Genomic DNA, 19425 nt, shown 5'->3' on the forward strand with positions numbered 1-19425 from the left:
TTAACCCACTTTTAAATGTCATTTGATCAGTTGATGTATTCGTAATAATTAACTAGAAACAAAAGGCTGATCACTCAGCATTAATTGGGTTCCTGCTATGGATTAGGTATAACCCTTAGACTAGGTATTATTTCCTTACATTTTATTTGCTACTGTAAGGTGGATTACGAGCTATTCCATTCATTTAACATTCACTTATTTTCTCAGAAGTGTATAACCTTTATAAAGAACAGTGAAGACGCAGATAAACCAATACAATTGTTAAGAAGAAGAACTGTCTCTAACCAATAACATTATGCTTTTATTCTTTTTCAAGAATGGCCTGATTTTAAAGATTAGGTAAAATGTTCCAGCTTGAAATAGCACCTGGCTAGCAGCCCTCTTACAACATTTCCACAAACTCATGTCCCAAAAAAAGAGATTTCATGACAATGTTGATATTGTGTAGGAATAAAAAAATTGTTGCTCTCTTACTAGAATGTGGAAGGATTTCCACTAAATTCAAACATGATGGAACATGGATTGTGCAGCAAAATTTGTGTTGTGCCAGTGCTTTGCTTTGCGAATTATGCAAACCTGTCTTCCTGAAATCAGGAGGAAGGGCTTTTAGCATCTCTCATTATCCCCTTCATTTTTCAAAATTAGTATGCATTATGCACATTACTGTACATTTAGTATCCATTAGGAATGTGGTCTTCTGCAAGTCTACTTCCTTTGTTTCTTGAGGCAGCCAAATGTCTCTTAAAGGTCCCCCCAATGGTACTTACTTCCACTCCAGATCTAGAAAGAGACTGCAACTTCCAGAGCATAACTATGCAGGAATTTGTGGAAGAGAATAGTGAATAAAGGTGAACTTATACGCTGTGAAATGTTTCCAGGTTGCTTGTGGAGAACAGAAGTGCTGAGATTAGCAGTGCATACTTGGGAGAGGAGACTGGGTGTGAAGGAGTGCCAGGCTGAGGGGAGGACGGTAAACAATTTTTCAGTCTTCAGGCCAACAGAGCCTCATTCAGTGAAAGATACTGATAATTCTGATAGCAGTTAACATTATTGAGCATGTACATGTGCTCATCCCTGTTCCAAACACTTACGCATTTTAGCTCATCACCTCCTCATAATAATGGCTCTCACTAGCTGTGCCCATCCAGACATTAGGAACTGAGGGAGGAGCTACCCAACACCAACCTTCTAGCTGTGCTCATTAGCCATTGGCCAGATCCTAAAAGCAGAGGGAATCAGACAATAACACTTTGGGGCTAATTCATAAAAAATGGAGGTATCAGTAGAATACAATAGATAGCTCAGAAAGAGGCATTGGCCACAGAATTTGGTTTATAACTAAAGTGACATTATCAATCAGTGTGGAAAGAAAGAAGCAATTCATGATTTTCCAGTTACAATCAATAGTTTTGGTTCCCTATTTTGCAAAAGGGAAACAGTTAAATCTTCACTAAATAATTCACGCTAAAATAATTCCCATACGTGTTAGAATTAAATGTAATAATATTGAGACAAAACTTACATGTTGCATACTCTGTTGATCACTGCTGCAAGTGCTTTATATATAAAAATGCTTTGGTCCTCATTCTTTTCAGATTATTTCATTCTTTTACAGATTAGAAAACCAATGTGCACAGAAGTTAAATAACATTGTCCAAGGTCACACAGCTTATAAGTGTTCCAACAGCTATCTCAGACTTAACATGTCCACAAATAAATTCCTAGACTTCTCCCTAAAAACATATCCCATCCTCCATCATATCCATCTGAGAAGATTATTTACTCAGTCATCTAGTCACTCAACCAACAACTCTCAAGGCCATCTCTAACTCTTCTTACAGCTCATATGCAAATACTTTGGAAAATTCTGATAGATGACGGTTAGTTCACACATTTCCTGTTTTGTTTTGTTTTGTTTTGTTTTTCTCCATAATTTCCTAAGTGGTCCCTTGCCTCCAACCTTATTTCTCTCCATTATATTCGTAGTGAAGAAGGCAAAATAATCCTTTAAAACATAAATCAGATCAGATTACTCCTCTACCTGAAATACTATTGTCCCAATTAATCCCCATGCCCCAATTACTCCCTAACTTGAAAGGTTTTGCCCAGATGTCTCCGTATTAATAAAGACTATACTGACAACTTCTCTAATACTATAACCCACCATCACCATCTGACTCACCAGCACTTCTAATCCCCATACCCTATTCTTTTAACCACTCTCTAATATTGCCCATAATTTACTTACTTAATATAGCTATTTTTGTTTGTCTTCCCTAAAGTGTTAAGTTCTGCAAGGGCACGAACTTATCTCTTTTGTTCACAGATGTATACTAATCACCTAGCACAGTGCTTCACACTTAATGTAGACTCCATAAGTATTTTTTGAATGAATGAAGAGGCTTGGATTTCAAACGTAGGCAGCATGACTATAGAGCTCATAAAATTAATGACTAAGCAATTCCATAAAAAATGAAATTATGAAAAAAAATGTTCCAAAAAAGTAGTGAACATGGGAGGAGAAAAGGCTTTAGAAATATTAAAGTGCTAACAGAAATTATTCAGGAAAAAAATCTTATAGTTTAAAGGATATAAGAATTAATCCTTTTTTAAAAACAACATTAATCAAAATTTTAACAATAAAAAAATGAGGAATATCTGCTATATATATGGTAAAGGACTAATGTTCTTTATATTAAGATCTATTACAAATCAAATTTTAAAAAAAGCACCAAAACCCCTATAAGTATTGTAAAGGTATATAACTCACAAGAAAATAAACAAACAACAAAGTATATATACTGGGGGTGCCAAAAAGATGTATACACATGATTTGAATCATCTTTTGTTATCAGTATATGTTGAGTATTACAATTTTAATACAGCTTTTTCCTTTCTTAAAATATGCATACATCTTTTGGCACCTTCTGTATATATCACATTTTCTAATAATATAACTCATTACATTGAGATGCCATTTTTTAAAAATAGGAAGTCAGCAAAAAATATAAAAAGAAAAAAGTGAAAGGAAAATTACGTATACCTCATGTTGATGAGGACTCAGTAAAACATATATATCATGAGGTTTAAAATATTCCTGCATTTTGACGTAGTGGCTCTATTTCTAAGACTATTCTGAGGATATAATCTGATATAAAGACAAATGTGTGTATACAAAGGCTCTCAACAAAATCTTACAATAGGGAATCATACTATAAAAACAAATCACATTTGCAAGACTTGAGAAATACTTCAATATTTCATAGAAATGTATGTGATTCATTAAAATAAATGTTTTTGAAGAAAACTTGGTAACTTTGAAAATATTGACATGTTTACAAAGGTAGGCCAAAAGCTGTTGGGAGTATGGTCAATGAAGATTGCATCCAAAGCCCAGTTAACAATTGAGGGCAAAACGAGGGATGCAAAACTCCGGAGCACGGGCTGTTGTCTATAGGCAAGGCTGAGCAGGCCCAAGCCTTCTATGAGGGACCGTGAGTGAGCCGAGCCCTCCTGCAGAGGAAGGGAAAGTCTTGGTCACATAGGTCACTGGGGTTTCAAAGACAATGCTAACCTATTTCCCAACTTTGCCTAAGATAAGAAAAGGACATTATCATGAATCTGATGATGGCATCATTATATACAGAGCATTGCTTTCACATAAAAAGCTAATAGTGAGACATGTACAAAACTAAATTTTCCCAATACATTTCTCTGTGACTGTCTCTAACTCTGAGATATAGCAGCTTTGAAAGGAAGTGCTTCACACATTACATATCAGCTTCTAAGTGTAAGAATAATATTTAGAAGTGAACTGAAACTTGAATTCCTAAAACAATTGTAAGTTCAGTTCTGTGGTATATTTTAGCTATGAATAGGCATTGTAGAGAATTGTTCTACGGCTATCATTTCTTGGGTCACTTGTCTTTGTTAATTTCAAAACAAGAGTGCTGTCTTGTTTTTCTGACTAAGATGCTAAAAAGAAGTTTCCAGTCAGCATATAACATTTTATTACAAATTACTTGACTTCCATGAATTGCATTTTAAGCACAGTGCAGGTTTGTGGAATAATACCAAATTCATATTTTAAAATTGCAAACAAAAACAAACCTTCCTCTTTCTATTGCTAATGACTATAGTATATGCAGTTCACTGTGCTGTTCAAATAGATTTCAAGTAATTTTCCTGTAATTGCTGATCATTTTAGTAGGTGGCATGAGGTTAGCAATCAATAATCACATGAAACTGTTGAAAATGAGGCCCAAGGATCAATAGAACATTTTTCTTCCCATGGAAACACAGCCTGCTCAGACGGCTGTCCTCGTTGTTCCTTTCTGTTCTGTATTTATTATAGATTCACAAGCTCATTTCTTATGGGAAAAATAACAGATTAGGGAAATAGACAAAATGCCTCTCACCAGCATGAAGGCAGAGATGGTATTTGTTATAAAGAACATATCCTAAAAAAGAGGCAGGTGGGGGTATATAATTTGGTAGAGATGCTATAGTGCAAAGTAAATTTCTTAATCTCTAATCAGTGGGTATATGTTGTCACTGTTCCACTTTATTTTGAATGTATTTTTAAATGTATTATAAAGATATATACTCATCTCTGTATGTGGAATCTATCAGGGGTTTATTTTTGAAGACACACTCAAACAGAATATGTAGAATTGTGTTTATCAGGGTGAGACAAAACAGTAAACCAATAAATGTTAGCTTCACTTTGGTTTCTTAGGCATTAAAACATTAAATTACTGATGATTAATGGGAATATGTTATTTCATGAAAAAATACAAAAATACAGTTGCATTGCATAAAAAAGATTTTCATATATATTGGCCCCCCTCCCTTTGTTAAAAAATGGATTTATATTTGTTATAAAGTTCATTACCACGTCTACAGGTAGATGTGTTCTTGCATATTTTATAAAAGCCATCATTTACCATTCAGAAAATTTAAAAAACATTTAAAGATGTTAATATGCTTTTGTGGGAAAGACTAAAATGAAATTCAGTATAAGAAAGGACTCCTTTTGTTGCTCTTGCCTTTGTTTTTTGGAGAGATATTATAGGAACCAGGTTTGCCTCAGTGTATCTTAGTATTTTGGAGAAGATGATCGATCACCAGGTAGTGCTTCCAGAAATTTAGGACTCAGGTCAAGGCTGGGTTTGAGAAAAATCCAGAGGAGAGCAGTAAGCTAGAGAGAGAGAAATTAGAAATAAGAAATGTAATTTAAGAGAAAAAGAAGCAGCATGCAAGTCACATCAGTGGGTGGTCTCTATCAACAACCGCTACTAATGTAAATACTCAGAAAAGAAATCAATAAAAAATAAAAGCTAAACTCATGTGAACTAAGGAGAGAATATATATAACCGAGGAGGAAATTCTTTAATTTTGCGCTTTGGAGTCTGCGTGTGGGTGCCGGCTTGCCGCCTACCCTTGACTCCCTTGGGGAATATTTCTTTGGAAGACACTGGCCCTCCACGCAGTCGGCACAGCACTGATTCCGAGACGGTGTAACAACAGCGCGTGGCTGAGACCTGGAGAAAGGGTTGTCACCCATCTGTTGCACCAGCGCGAAACTGGAAGCAGGCATCTGCTCAGATGCCATTGGCGACTAACAGCACCTAGGGCTTTAGGAAAATAACGGAAATCAAGTAGAAACCGAAGGTTCTCAAACAGGATAATCGCTAGCTAAAACTCCACATGGACGCCACTCTGTTTTACTAACGGACTTACAAGTCTTGGGGTCTAGAACAACCAAGCATCGGTGAATGACAATCTGGGAATCACCGCGTCGCAGTGACTGCAAGTAAGTTAATGTCAACTTTGCCAATATATATAGCTTTACCTCTCCGCACTTTAATCGTTTTTTTCCTGTGTTTAAACCAAAGAGATTGGCCAGGAGATAACTTTATTCTGAAATCTCAGCACGCTGATGCGAGCGTCTCACTCATTCACTCACTCACACATATTCCACCTGAAGCCTTGGAACCTCGCGCTCCTGGTGCGCGTTTTGGGTTTTATTTAATATTTGGAAACTTACTGATTTCTTATGCCGGTTGGAAAGACCGAGCTGGGTGGGGGTGGGAGGAAAGCTGTGCCTCATCGTTTCTTCATTGCGACCGTCTCGGTTGTTGACACTAGTGGCAAGCCGCGTTGTCCTGCTTTTGCAGGGGAAGTCTGACACCTTGAGGACTGGAGAGGGGGTGCTTGAGCCCAGAGAAGTGGGAGTGGGAGAAGCTCTGAGTTGCGGCGTTGGGGTAAGGGTTACTTTTACAAGTCGGGCGACGTGCCGCCTGGGTGCTTGTTTACTGGGGTGGGAGCTGGGCGTTCAGAAGCCTAGTTCTGGCACGAACTGATATCGGACATGTCTGCGGCGCTCGCCCAAGCCTGGAGGTGTGTCTCGCTTGCATCCAGGACAACAGGGTGGGTTCTGGCCACCAACTTGCCTGGATTATGGTGAGCTCGCCTGCCCAACTGGATGACCTCGCGCAGTTGGTGGTGGGAGGCCGAGGGCTATTCCCGGGCAGCCGAGCCTAGAACCCAGCTTCAGCATCTGCCAGTGCGCGGGTCCCCTCCACCGCCACGCAGAGCCGTGCGTGGGACGCGCAGCTTCAGGGACTGTCCCTTCCAAGCCGGGTCTGTGCGGACCCAGAATCAGATAGTCGCCGGGGACCGAGGGCGGGATTGCTTCCTCTGGGCTCATCCGCTGTCATCCGTGGGATCGCTAACTTTATCTGCAGGGATCCCTGGGGGCGGGGGTGGGCGAGCTCTCCTCCCCGGCGCTCACCTCCCCTTCCAGGGCTGCTCCTCCCCCGCCTCCCATGGCTTCGCTCTCAGAGCATCCTCTCTCCGCCCAGTTCGGTGCCAGCTGCGTGGGCTCCAGCTTCGTGCGTTATCCTTGGAATGCTTCGAAACTCGGTGGCGACTAAGGAAATCCCATTGGAATTTGCCGGGCGTGCTCTCACCAGGCATAGCACCGGCTCTGCCACTCCTTGGATCGATCCCTCTTCAGCCAGAAGCTTGCAACTTTACAGGTAAAGAGGGTTTCGCCTCAGACAGAGCTCCATTTGACCAGGGCTGCACCTCGTCTCCTTTCTCGGATCTCGGTTAAGTTTCTCAAGCTTCCTGGGAAGCCGGCTCCCTCTTAGGAGGCCGACGGACATCCCTGGGGGTTTACGAGTTCAAAAGGCTCCCGCTGCGTGGTTTCTCTTTAAGGCTTCAGACCGGGTTTGTGAAGCTTTCTGTGGTTGACCGGTGCTGAGCAGGAGTTTGGGGATGCTTCTCAGCCTCTCAAGCACCAGGCTTTAAAGCAGGGGAGAGGGCGAGGAGTGAACCCCTTGTGTGACTTATATGGTAAACAAAGCGGCTGCAGCCACGCTACGGTGCTGGAGAGGAAGGCTGTTTTTAGCCTTTTATGCATTGGGAGAAAATGGAGATCTTGGTGGCCCCCGGGCCTGTACAAGTGAGCCCTAGACTCTCGGGTACCTAAACTGGGGGAATGAAGAAAGGATAGTGACTGATACCCTGTCGATTAACTACCTTCTGCGTCATTTTCATTCTCTATCAAGAAACAGAAACACTTTTATCCCTGTTGCTGGACCCAGGCTAGGGATTCCTGATTTGCGTGGCAACTGAAATTCCAGTGACCCTGTTTACTATTTGAGTAAATCACTGGGATTCACAGCACAACTTAGTTCAGCTGTGAACTCAGCTGCCTTTTGTTACTAGTTACTAGTAGAGAATATTGGAAGAGGATGGAGGTTTTAGAGAGACTGAGAAAAGGGAGCAGCACTTCTCTCTTCTATATCCACTATGTTGTTTCCTGTCCACATGGTTTCTTTGGGGGCTTTCCCAGTTAAATTCCACACCTATAAATTGCAGCAGGTTGCTTACTGAATAAGCACCAAGCCAAAGGAGTGGGAGGAGGCAGAGGCAATATTTACTTGTCTTATTAAAAAGAAATTTAGAACAGATTTGTAAAACAAAAAAATCTTTTAGGTCTCCTATCATTTTAGTTTTCCTATCACAGTAATCACAACACAAAGCGTGTTATTAATTCTTTAAGAAAAAATGTTAACAAGAGGTTTTTTTTTAAAGTAAAACTCTGAATTAGACAATGAGAGTAAGAGTGGATGGATGTGTTAAAACATTGCAGTTGTTATCATTGTGTTATGGTTTGCTATTTAATCTTACATTTGTGATATTCGTAATACCTACTTTTATTCACTTGGACAGTAGACCACCTTATGCATTTAAGGCAAAATTCAATAAGATATAGGAATAATTAGTACTTCAGATATTAGAATCAAAATTTAGTAAGACATTGTTAAACACTTAAAAAAATCTATATGAATTAATGCAGTTTTGCAAATCAGCAAATCAGTAGACGTTATATGGGTTTTATCAAGGTATTTTATGCAAATGTCTTGGATTAATAAAGCTTAGTACAGCAGGAGAAGAAGAAAGTTGTTACATTGTTTATGAATAAGAGACCATAGAGCTGGAGAGCCTTTCAGTAGAGCTCTGAACAGAACTCAGCTACTCTGCTAAGCTTGCGGTTCATTGTGGAGTGAAGAACTGACAGATTTATACCAAGAAAGTGATGCACACAGAAACACGAACAGGTCAGAGACTGATGCATAAGAGGTGCTGAATATTCACTGAGTGAATGAATATATAGTTAGATAGATAGACAGTTAAAATAAGGTTTTAGAAGATTTGTAATTGCAAATTTAGAAAGAAAAGTTCCTCCTCTTAAGAACTTGAACTTGGGCATTCATCAAAGCATATGGGTTCTAAGTTCCACAGATACAAGAAACTTGTCTCTCTAGTAAAACCTGTCAAATATTAACAATGTTTCTAAAAATCTCTGATATTGAAAAATAAGACAAGTTTCAATATACTTGCTTAATGGTTGGTCTCAAAAATTTATAAGAGGTGGTTATAAGTAATTTCCATTACTTATAACCTTTAAAATTTTGTAATTTTGATGTTATTTATTTCTCTGTTGAAGTTTTTTTCAGGTCAAGATATAAATGCACAGAGAAAGCTAGGAGAAAATTAAAGTTCTGTATGAATTTTTGGCCCAATTTTGTTATTAAAATAGTAAGAGACCCAATAACTTTTCATTTAAAATAACCTTAATTAATTCAAACTTTACATAAATAGGAAATACCAGAAACATTTCTTTCATTCTTTCTGATTAGGAGAAATTTTAATATCTTGTTCAGTACACATGTTTTAAACTTTTAAACTTAAACCCTATTATAAACATGATTAAATTCCTATCAAAATATAATGATAGCCCGTAGGATGTACTGATTAACGTACTGAATTAAAAGACACTTTCACAAGAACATTGTTGAAAATGTCATATTTTCATACTTACATGTTTAATTGCCAGGATAATTGATGGTAATTCAGATTATCAACATTATATTTAGCAGATGAAAACTGAAATAATCTATCTTTTCTAATTGATGCATGTATTGGAACAAAAATAAATATATGTACAAATTTGGTCAATATTTAATAATGCTAAAGAGATGAAGAATTTTGTAAATCAAGACAGATACACAAGAAATGCTAAACAGTAGCTAGGACAGTAAGACTGGACTGAATATTTTCTTATGAAAATGTGATTGTTTCATTTTTTTAAACAAGCTAGGTGAAGGTAAATATAACAAATGCTTAAATTTTTCTTTTTTCCAAAATCATCATTGCCAAACATTATACAAGATCAAATTCCCAATAAACTTTAATTTAAAAAAAATTCTAATGTGCATCTTGACTTTCTACATTGTATTGTCTGAACTAAATTGAAATCAGTATTATTGACCTCTTTAATATCTATGGAAAACCCACCATAAGCATTTTGATTCTCATTAAAAGTGAGGTTGAGGACAGAGATCAAAATAAAAACTTTGTCTTTTCACCTAATTTATGCCCAATCACCTCCCCACACCAAGTAAACATTAAAACTCGTTAAGTCAACCCAACTTCAATTAGACATTTACTTCTATCTAGTTGTATGAAAAAATTGCTTTAGAACCCTTCCCTGTCCTTATATTTTCTATTTCTAATCCTCCCAAATGCGTTGCAACTTGACTATTTTAAGAGATTTGAGAATATTTTCATCAGAGATATAATATCATAGTTATATCTTTTTAATCAGCACAAATATAGTCCTGATCTCGGAGAACATTAGTAATCCAAAATAAATCTATGATGAAAATAAATTTAGGAAAAGAGGCCATTCATCTGTGAAACTGAAAATTGAAGACACATGCATTGAAAATATATCAATGTAAAACTACATTGTAAAAAGAAAAAACAAAACAAAACAACAACAACAAAAAGAAACCCTACATTTTTCCTTGAACCATTTGGTAAATAAAGTGATTTATTTAAATTAAAAAAAAAATCTCAATGATCCTTCTGAAACTTCAGTTTTACTTAAATAGGATATGAAAGAGAGATAATAGTTTTGGTACTTGATCTGCTCTTATAATTAAACTGTAGATGATATTCTATTAATGTTAGTGTATGTGTAGTGTCCTTTAAAAACATGTTCACTTTGAAAATACAGCAGTATCATAGAATAATGGCTTCTTGAGAGGCAACAGATGACACATGGACAATTTTACACATAAAATTAGAAATGTTCATTAAAACATTAAGTTAAAAATATGCCTTGATAGCTTTATCTAGTACACTGCATTCTTTTTGAGAAAAGGCAAGTGCAATGAATTGAGTCAGATATGCATTCATCATATTCTGCTTGTAGTTTGCTATTATGTTTTTAAAATATGTTGAAAAAGTCATCATAAGTAATTTAGTTGAACAAATATGATCAAGAGTTAAAATTTACTTAAGACAAAAAAGCAGGAGCTATTATGGAAAAAAGGAAAGGAGGGAAAAAGGAGAGGGCCAATGTTTATGGGCACTTAATGTACTCCAGGAACAATGCTAGAAACTTTAAAAAACAAAACAAAACATTTTTCGTGTTATCCTCACAGCTACCTTAATACTGAAGTATTATCACCATCTTTTAAATAATATAAAAAGATTATATTCCTAAAAAAATCACATAGCTGTTTTTTAGTAGTCAGGAATTGAACCCATGTCTACTTGGTTCTAAAGCCAATACTCTTTTTACTTAATTCTTATAGTTTCTAAGATAAAATTAGTAAACTTTAACAAGATTCATAAATTCATTGGATTCTTAAAACTATTTATTTCTTTAATTTTTTTAAATATTGTAACATTGGGACATAAAACCATTATGAGGCTAGAATACAATATTCTGTTAACTAAAGCTCTATCAGTTTGAAACAACATGGCGGATAAGCTATTCACTTCAAGCAGATTGTTCTCAAAATTATTTTCTTTCTTACTCTTGAATATAAACATACTATATGTGGAAAGGAATAAAAAAGGTGTATTTTCATGGATAAAATTCAAGGTTATATATTTTTCTTTAGGCTATTAATAAAATATCTTTGTTTATATATATAGCAGTCATGTTAAGACCTGTTAGGTTTATATTGCATCTTATCAAAGTCAGATAAAATTTCTACACAAGTTTTTTGTCTTAATTTTATCTGAAATATTAATTGCCTGTTTATTTTTAATGTCCCTTGGTATTTAATGAGGATGTAGCTCTCATTAATACATCCCAGAAGACATCTATCAGCTGATAGCACATTTTAAGAAATTAGCCATGGTTTTTTAAACATATACCTGCAGTTAAAACTGATGTGCTTATGTCCAAAGACCTATTGATACTGAAGTTGAGTAGTTTCTTTGAATACATGTAATACCATTACAAAAATTAACCCTGAAGTGGTATCCATTCAGTAGATATTTGTTGAATATTAGTAAATGAATAATTGAATAAATAGATTAATGACACAAGTAAGCTGTTCATCTTTGGATTTTCTGGTAAAGGGCCCTCTGTATTGCTTCCTGTCAAAATGTTCTCCAAGCATTTAAGACTAGCTCAATAGTACCGTCTCTTTGAAAGTTTCCTTCTTGTCTTCAGGTGGGTAGAGGATAGAGGTCTATCTCCTGAACTAGACAGTAAACTCCTTTAAGAAACCCAAAGGATGCTCAAAAAATGTGTGAGTTTTTAACTGAATTAGATGGTCATAAATATCATGCTGTTGTAATTGAGCATAATTAATTTTATAATAACCACAGTTGGCTGAATTTTGAGCACTTTATTTATGTAATGAAGACAATTATAATAACATTGCATTTATGTGCTATATTGAGTACCACGTTATTACCTATGTTAAAAAAATAATTAACTCACATTTATTCAATGGACATAACTTCCAGTCAACTAGTTACTCCATAATGCTCATTTTCACAGGATTTATATAACCAATTATTAATGTGTCTTAGTTTAAGTAGTACTGTGCTGGAATTCTTAAGGGAGAGTTTTTGTTCCATTACACTGAGAAGTGTGGTTAGAATTGAAAGAGGACAGATACAAGTGTTTCTCAGGAATCCCTACACTGAACCACAGAAAGCCAGAGACTTCTTTGGAGTGATTATATTTGTCAAAATAAGTTGAGAATCCAGGTCAAAGACTTGACAGTACATGATGTCCAGTTATGAGTGACATGAGCCTTTTTTCGTAAGTCTTTTCATTTTACTTCATTGAGATTAGAATTGTTACCAATTAGGGTTTATGAAAAGAGTTGAGGTACTCTGTTACATTTTTAATGTATTTTACCTCTAAATGATAGTAGAAAAACAACACAACCTGTGTATACCAGGATCATAGTTCATAACATATTGCACTGTAATTTTTATTTTCACAGAATTTATATAATTAGTGTTCAATATATGCTTTTTGAATGGATGAATGGAATAAATGAATGTAAGGATGATTGGTCTGGTGTTAGCTGTTATATCAACCCCTGTATTTTAACATGCTGTTCTTTCAATTAACTGGGCATACACCAATAGAAATCCCCAAAAACACAATGAGAGGACAGGCATGGTGCATAGTGTACATTGAGTGAAGAATGGGGAGTACATCACGCTTTAATATCAAATCTCCCCCACTGTTTGTGACAGCATGGGTGCCATTTTATGTGAAGATCTTTTTCATGCTAGATGGAGTGAAATTGCACACCCTGAAGATCACATTGAAGGCTACATTTTAACTAGATACTCTTCTGTGATAGTTGTAGTTTGACAAGCACAATTGGGCCTCTTTTAATTTCATCTAGAGTCATATACATATATACATAGATTGCTATGTAAGTAATAAAGAATAATAAAGAGTGGGAGACTGCTCTTGCCTGATAAGCTTTTAAAGTAATACCTACAGATCAATGATCAGAGATAGGGAGATAAAAATTGTTAGCAAAGAAAGTAGAATTACCCCATAAAAGACAATTGAATTTATCTGTCAATAACTTTAACTGTAGAATGATTAGATATGTAATAAATGATTTTGAAGGACATCTAATTCAAAAGTCTGTTTTCAAGCAAGTCTCTCAAATCTTACTAAATCATTTTTATATTATATTATTATTTTTATATATACTTATATATATATATATACATATCACACACACACATGCACACACAAGATTCTTTATGAAAGGCTTATTTAATACTTAGCACTCTTCCAGATGCTAAGACTACAGAGAGACACATATTTTCCTTTTTCTTTAGGATTTCAAACAAAGGAGTCTTATAAACCTCTTATTATCATGTTCCAGTATCCTATATTAACTTATACACATCTTGTTGTCTAATTGTCTCCTGATCTTTTTTCATGGAAATGGAGAACTAATTAAGGAAATAATATAACCATATTAAAATAAATATAGCCTATACTTGGAATTAAAAACAAAATTGGGTCATGTTGGAAGAAATCCTAATCCATCCTCCTTGCTTCAAATTACTTAGGTTTTCCAACTATAAATTTATGCTAAATTTAAATAGCATTATTGATACTATTAAACATGGTACTTTCCTTTTATACAGATATTACTAAGTTACCATTCAAAGGCAATGTATTTTAGGAGATAAGTTGTTTTCCAAAGTCTTGATCGGTTTATGGTGATACACTCACATTTTGCCCTCTGCCCAATCCTCCTTGGAACCAATGAAGCAAACTTAAGTGAAGAAGGCAGCTGTAGAGCTATGGATGTAGTGACTTGGATCCTCACCCCTACATCTTTGCCTTGGGACATAAAGACCTTGACTCAAGATATTCTTGGAAGGATGAATCCATTCTAGAATCATTTAACAGTTCTCAGTGTCCACTGTTCATGTTTTTTAGTGACCTCTTCTGTCTACAGCTGAGAATGTACTGAAGACGTGAAAAAAGGCCATCTTTCTCATGGTCTTAAATATTGGGACCAAAAAAAAAAAGGGATTGGACTACCTCTGTTAATCATTTTAAAATCATTTTTTGGGACCTACATTCCTAGGACTGCCCACTCTTTGCCAGAATTATGCTTTATGAGAGTCATCGTGTGAAATAATCAGAGTACCCACTTCTAAGCCTCTGAGAACCTCTACGATTAAAGAGAAAGAAATATTTCTAAAGAACACTCAAATTTTAGGGTTATTGTTTCTCTGTAGGATATTGAATAGCTTTGTATCTGAAAAAAAAAAATATATGTCCCTCTGCATGTGCTGTATAAGAAGAAAGTGCTGGCAGGGGGAAAGACTTATTTCCTTATCTGGTTCATTTTAACCTCACAGCTTAACATTTTGATTTGTAATGTGCAAGCTTAGAGAGCTGAACTGCATATTTTTATTTAGCATTCTAGCACATTCTTGGAACAAAGTGAACCAGCAAATAATTTTGCCCTTTCATGAATAAAAGAAGCTTTAATGAAAAAATGTTTCATTATAATAGTAGTTACAATAAAGAATTTTTGCAACATATAAAATATCAACAACTTTAACTTGAAGAATGAAAACTGTTTTATATTCTGTTGTACTTAGCAGTGAACCATTAAAACCAAAACTTAAAGCCTAACTTTCTAATATACAGAGGGTGCCAAAAAAAGTGTATACACATTATAAGAAAGAAAAAAAAAACTGTATTAAAATTATAGTACAATGAATGACGCTAGCATTTATTTTATTAACACCATCTTTTGAGTGAACGTCATACTATACATTGCTCCGTAATTCAATTCAATTTCAGAAAGTAATACATAGATAACAGCTCTTAAATTACGTACATTTTTGGGCACCTCCGGTACTTAAATACGTTTTTACTAGTTATTACAAGGCTGTTATTGAAATACTGAATACAGTCAAGTATTGAAAATCTCCCTCCACTTTAGAATAATAGTTAATGGTAATAATTTTTGGCAACACAAAATGAAAAGATCTTTTTATATAACATAATATTTTAGCTTCTGTATTTTGTTTTTGTTTTTCCAAAAAACATATTTACAAAGTCAAAATACAGAAGGAGACAATCTAATTGAGAAGATGTAAACAAATTGAATATCTGAAATGATCCATTATTGAATAACCTAGATCTATTTGAAACATAAACTTGATTCATTTCAGTTTATTTAAAGAATGTTATTTGAAAGATGAGCTACATTATTATAATACTATTGGTCTTAAGATTCAAAATAAGATCTATATAAAAATACACAGGGATTTTGTATCAAAATAAATGTGATTAAAGAGAATCTCTAATTCATAATATGCATTGGTATTCATTAGCTTTTACAAGTGTTTCAGGGTCTGTCAGGATTTATTTTGATTATTTTAATCAAAATGAAATGGATATACAAGTATATTAAAGATAGTGACTGCTCAAAGAGTTTCGTGTATTCTTTAGTTCATTTCCAGTGCAACATTCTGTAACATCTACTGCTCGCACTGCATCAGTCCTCTACTTACAGATGGACACCTTCAATTGTGTAACTGGTCCTGGGTGTAAGGCTGCTCCCTCATGGACTGGAGTTATGACAGAGGAGTTGCCATGTATAAATGCACACTTCCTGCTTCCTCAACCAGACCAGGGCACTTCCACATGTAGATGGCGGGGGTGAAGAACATTTATTTTTCTGAACGTTTATGAAATGGCAGTAAGATCCTGTGTTCATTTTGAAATTTCTTTGTAACCTCTATTGAATTATGACTTCTGATGAAATGTCTTTACTAGGTTCTTCTCTTTTCTAATATATTTAAGAAAAAATAAGCCAAGAAGAGCTTAAGGAAAGGATTTTAAGGAAGGAGATTTCACATTGTTACATTCTCCCTTGGTGTACAAGAAAGGGCACAGTGAATTTAATCTATTGTGTTTAAGAAAAATGTTCACTTGTTCAGTCTGTCCCATTACGAGGAAAAAAATGATTACAGAGTTTGTGCTGGGATTTCTGGCCATTTTGTGTTTTACACTAAAATGAATGCTTACTGTAATCATAAGGATAAACACTAAAAATACTCATTACATATATGAATATTTTCACATCTTGTCTGAAACAGCAAAGTACTTAAGATATATTATTGATTTATTAATCATAACTAATCAAAACTATTTTTGAAGTTTAACATTTTAATTCATGCAATAAATATTTTCAATTTACTTTCCTAAAATTCTTAGCAGCACTTTGAAAGTGTTCGCCTATTATTTGAAATATAAATGTAAGACCAACCAATATTTACCTAACATTTGATGAGCTATTTTTGTCTTTATTTCTTACCCTAGAATAAGTTGAATTAAATTTGAGGGATAGTATATTCATCTTTAAAATAATAAATTTTATATCTGCTGACACATGCATGGGGGGGACATGGGCTGATGTGGAAAGGTTTTTTAATTTTTTTCAAGAACAATTATGTATCTGTTTTATTTTCTATTTTAGTTTTCTTTTTTATTTCTAATTGTAGATACCACATCTACTGCTTTTAGATGCCCTCTATTCCTTGTAGCACAACCATGCCTCTGAGGAGAAACAAGAGTTCTCTACTCTATTTAGTCAGTGGCAATGAATTTTCTAAGATTTCGTTTGATTGAAAATGTTTTCATTTTCACCTCACTTTTAAAGCTGTTTTCGTAGTTGGATATTTTAGTTGGATATTATTTTCCTTCAGTAAATATGTCACTCAATTGACAGTTAACTTCCATCATTTTTATTGAGAAGTCAGCCGTCAGTCTGACTGTTGCTTCTTTGAGGCCAATGTGTTTTTTATTTTTGGTTGCTTTTATATTTTCTTTTAGTCTTTTGTTTTCAGTAGTTTTACAATAATGGACCTATGTGATCTCTTTGGATTTCCACTGCTTGAAATTTGGAGCATTTCTTAAATATGACTTGATATCTTTCGTCAGTTTTAGAACATTCTTAGTCATTATCTTCAGATAATAGTTTTGGACTTTTTTTTTGTTTGTTTCACCCTTAAAGGTCTACAATTTTTACCTTTTTATTCTGTGCCATATTTCTGTTATTCTTTGAATTCTTCTTTTAATGTGTTTTCCAATCATTTTTGCTCTCTGTGCTATAATCTGGATACTTTTTATAGCCTTATCTTCCCATTCATGAATCCTCTTTTTTTTTTTTACCATGTCTTATAATTGCTGTTAAATTTATTTATTAAGTTATTAATTTCAGTTATTGCATTTTTCACTTCAAGTATTTAAATTTTATTTTCCATAGCTTTTAGATCTCTCCTAAAATTTTCCATTTTCCTCTCTAATTTCTGAAGATCCTTGAATATTTACTTTAAAGCCTAAGGCAGATGCCTCTAATAACAGGGTTATGTGTTAGTCTGTTTTTCTTAATTTTTTCTTGGAATGCCTCATACTTTTTATGTAAAGGTGAAAAATGTGTATCAAAAACTGTAGAAGCTTTGCCATCCTCTCCCAGAGAGGATGCACTTTATCCACTGGCAGGCAGATAGGATGGAGTGGATATCTTAGCTGACGAGAAGATAATTTTCAGACTTTGCAAGTCTCCATGAATCCCTGGTTGACCCCATTACTATGTTATAGGTCCCCAGGGTCTGAGAACCTTGGCTGTTTAATAAAACTACTCTCCTTGCAGGTTCCTGGATAATGAATTTTTGTGAGATTGATGAATATTGTGCTTTAATTTTCTGCAGCTTTCTGATAAATGTCTAACTTATTTTCCTGCAAAATTTAAGACCTTAACAAATACCTCAAGAGATCTGGTGCTAAATGTGGCACTCACTTTCATCTGTCTCGCTTCTTACTGGACATGGGAACCTTCATTCTGGTTTCCCTGGCAAATGCCTTGAGGGTTTGTAGAAGATCGATTCTTCTCACTAGTTTCCCCCTATCTGAGATCTTGCTCCCCCAAGGCATAGTTAGCTCTGCAACTCTTCTTTAGACAAGTTTTCTTTTTTTTCTATTTGGATTGTTTGTTTATATTTACCCATCTCTTCTAAGTGTTACCAGAAGTAATGTTAGTTCCCTACATGCCATAGCATTGCAGTCAGAAACTTAAATTCTTCTTTTATATTTCAACTTTAACACTAAAAAATTTGGTCAAAATGTTTAAAAAAAGAAAGTATACTATGATAGTAGAGTGTAGATGTATAGTTATACCCATAGAGAGGCAAATGTAGCATCTGCCAATGAGTTTTGGAATCTTTAACCTGACATGTTTTTATAAGCACAAAAATAGCATTATTTTTGTAAAATTAGGAAGTCTTTGAAATTGGAAATAAAACAAACACTGTAAAGCTATTTTTTTATAAAATAATAAATTTTAAATAAAACCATACTGATGTGGCACAAATCAATTGTAATTAATTTAAAACTAATAGCTATTTCTTATTGAAGAGTAAACACACTATGAACTAAACAAAAAGTAAAGGCAATATAATGCAGTAGCAATTTGACCTCTGTCATTGAGGTGAGATTTTTTTTTTCAGGCCTATGCTTTTTCTTAGTAATCTTCATTTCTCCATTTGAAGTCCTCACTTCTGTTTGTGTTACGCTTATAACTGTTATTGCTAAAATCACCCAAGGCCTGATAGAACACATTTCTTTAAAGATGCTCTACAGATGTGCCTAACACTAAATTACATCAGATCGTATAACTTAAGACATCATCCAAACCTGCCTCTGAGACAGCACCTCTGATTTTACCATGTGTATCATTACAGCATATGAGTAATGTAACTGCTAGTTGTTTTCATGTAATCCAAATCAGACCTTGTTTACCCTGATATGTGCATTATTTGTCTTTTTAAAAATATATATATTGTAGCTTTAATCAGTGCAAAAGGGATGCAAAAGTGGATGAGGGGAATGGTATCTTTACAATACAGACTTGACAATGATTGGATCCCAACACAACTCCAGCCTGACAAAATGAGAGTTAGTTTGTCAGTGCTGAACCTCTGAGGGCTCAGTAATCTGTTTTTTCCACAAACATTCACAGGTTA

General features: G+C 34.8%; 1 protein-coding gene across 1 annotated transcript in view; it reads left to right on the top strand.

Annotated features, from left to right (window-relative positions):
• Positions 1–6682: 6682 nt before the first annotated feature.
• Positions 6683–19425, top strand: part of TRPC4 (transient receptor potential cation channel subfamily C member 4) — a 212872-nt gene continuing 200129 nt past the window's right edge. Inside the window, exon 1 of the mRNA XM_033103825.1 lies at positions 6683–7043. The gene's annotated coding sequence lies outside the window, so the exon portion shown is untranslated. The remainder of the gene's footprint in view (positions 7044–19425) is intronic.

Source organism: Rhinolophus ferrumequinum, chromosome 4, assembly GCF_004115265.2.
Source record: "Rhinolophus ferrumequinum isolate MPI-CBG mRhiFer1 chromosome 4, mRhiFer1_v1.p, whole genome shotgun sequence".
Lineage (NCBI taxonomy): Eukaryota > Metazoa > Chordata > Mammalia > Chiroptera > Rhinolophidae > Rhinolophus > Rhinolophus ferrumequinum.